Raw genomic sequence first — 2,500 nt, forward strand, 5'->3', positions numbered from 1 at the left:
ACGCTGCACCTTAACCTAAGTTACGCTGCACCTTAACCTAAGTTACGCTGCACCTTAACCTAAGTTACGCTGCACCTTAACCTAACTTACACTGCACCTTAACCTAACTTACACTGCACCTTAACCTAACTTACACTGCACCTTAACCTAAGTTACACTGCACCTTAACCTAAGTTACACTGCACCTTAACCTAAGTTACACTGCACCTTAACCTAAGTTACACTGCACCTTAACCTAAGTTACACTGCACCTTAACCTAAGTTACACTGCACCTTAACCTAAGTTACACTGCACCTTAACCTAACTTACACTGCACCTTAACCTAAGTTACACTGCACCTTAACCTAACTTACACTGCACCTTAACCTAACTTACACTGCACCTTAACCTAACTTACACTGCACCTTAACCTAACTTACACTGCACCTTAACCTAACTTACACTGCACCTTAACCTAACTTACACTGCACCTTAACCTAACTTACACTGCACCTTAACTGTCACATGTAACGTCACAGGAATGTAGCTTTGCCTAACAGCAACCCTCTGAACATAGTTCACTGCTTGGATCCTCTGGTGTCATGTGTATTTCTTGATGCCATGGTGCGTACCCTCACATAAAGGTCTTTCGAGTGTTGCGTACTTTCTACACAGTCCCGCTAACCACTGGAAGGGTGTACCGCTACAGAACGAATATCGCCCTCCCCTCCTGCCCTTCCAAGCTGGTCGGTCAGGCGTTTGTTTGTGAAATGAGCCTTGCAGCTGTTCAGTTGCATTCGGTTGTCGATGCAGTCAGTGTACGTTGTGGTACGGCCTGTGTGGACTGTCCGCTGATGTACGCGTAACCCACACTGATCATCCGTCGTTACGTACTGAGTGACATAATGTGGCACATGCTTGACCGTACACCGGCTGCGCCCTACAATGGCGAATCATAAGGGCCATATGTTGTGCACGATGCTACTTGTCTCGTCTCCCCATTACAGCGAGATTGCACTGTTGTACGCCGTACAGACATGTGGTAAGTAGGTACGGACGAAAGTATTGCATGTTGGCCCCCCCCCCCCTCCTCCCTCTGCCGGGAATCAGCGTGAGCCGTCTGTTGATGTAGCGACGAGGGTTTTCCTATTTAATCGTATTGCCCCACACAACATGATAGCACGGTGGACCGCGTTCCACATCTGCGACATGCTACAGAGGCCGGTTGATAGTCGACCGCGCAAGGGACATTGCACACGTGCGCGGACCATCTTCCACGTGTTCTCTCGTGTACATGCCGCAGTGTGTATGTGGGCTGATGTAGCGTGTCGTGACACATAACATGCAGGCATGCCAGAATCGTAGATTTCGCAAATGTAGATTGACGTATACGTTTGCTGCCAAAGATCCGCAAATGAACTGGAAATCAGTTGTTGAGCGGTTGTTCGCGCTGCAGGTGCATCGGTGATAGCGACGATCGGTACATCTGTGAACCGGTTGTTTCGGCGGTACCCGCCATGCCCCCGAACCTGAGTTGGCCATGTGGGTATGAAGCGATACGAGGCTGTGGCTTGGCGGGACAGTCCCCGGCCGGTGAGGGGGGGCCGCCCGGCGTGCTGGCCGCGCGCTGCGTGAGCGCACGCACTACAGCCGGCTGGTGGGGGGCGCCCAGTGGCAGGAGCGCCGGCCGACGGGCCCGGCTGGCGTCCCAGCTATGCGCCGGCGCACCCTGCGCGCGGCGCCAGGCGGCCAAAGTGGGTTCTGCCGAGCCCGGTGCGAAGCGCGGTGGACATCTGCAGTGTGCTGGTCCGATTGCGGACTGTGTGCGTTGAGGATGCGCCGCCGCCCGGCACTCGGCGTCGCGACGCCGTCTGCTGCTCGGTCGCCCCCAGCGGTTCTCGCAGGTGGTTTGTATCGCAGCTCTGCGGACGTGTTGGCGCGTGCGCTGTGCTGGGAGAGTTCGCTTCTGCACCCAAGTGGGGCTTTGCCCTTCTGTGGCGCTGGCGTTGGAGCTGCCGGTCACCGTAGGTGGCGCGTGTTGTTTCCCGCCGGCAATGCCACGACAGCACGCTCCCGGGCCTCTGTCGGCAGCGGCAAGCTCAGTTGGGAGCACGGGTGTTCGCACTGAAAGCGTCTACTCGCCTATCTCCGGGCGATTGCGCCTCTCTCGAACCCGACCAAGTACTTAGGACGGCGCTGCGCGCCGCCGGGACCTGAGAGGGTTTCGAGGTGTATCGTGCAGGGGAGCTCAGCCTCCTCCTGTTTGCAGAATAATTGAGCGGACGCTTGCGTGTTCGCGCGGGCCCTCGGGACACACTCCCGGGCGGCCGGCTGCTCAGCTCTCGTTGACGCAGCTCCCTGGTTGATCCTGCCAGTAGTCATATGCTTGTCTCAAAGATTAAGCCATGCATGTCTCAGTACAAGCCGCATTAAGGTGAAACCGCGAATGGCTCATTAAATCAGTTATGGTTCCTTAGATCGTACCCACGTTACTTGGATAACTGTGGTAATTCTAGAGCT

The 2,500-nt window shown here is 55.3% G+C and overlaps 1 non-coding gene across 1 annotated transcript in view; it reads left to right on the forward strand.

Annotated features, from left to right (window-relative positions):
- The first annotated feature begins 2,335 nt into the window (after window positions 1-2,335).
- LOC126318028 (small subunit ribosomal RNA) overlaps window positions 2,336-2,500 on the forward strand; it is a 1,893-nt gene continuing 1,728 nt past the window's right edge. The window contains exon 1 of the ribosomal RNA XR_007557116.1: window positions 2,336-2,500. This exon is cut by the window's right edge and continues 1,728 nt beyond it. This is a non-coding gene — a ribosomal RNA (small subunit ribosomal RNA).

Source organism: Schistocerca gregaria, unplaced genomic scaffold, assembly GCF_023897955.1.
Source record: "Schistocerca gregaria isolate iqSchGreg1 unplaced genomic scaffold, iqSchGreg1.2 ptg000650l, whole genome shotgun sequence".
NCBI classification, from domain to species: Eukaryota; Metazoa; Arthropoda; class Insecta; order Orthoptera; family Acrididae; genus Schistocerca; species Schistocerca gregaria.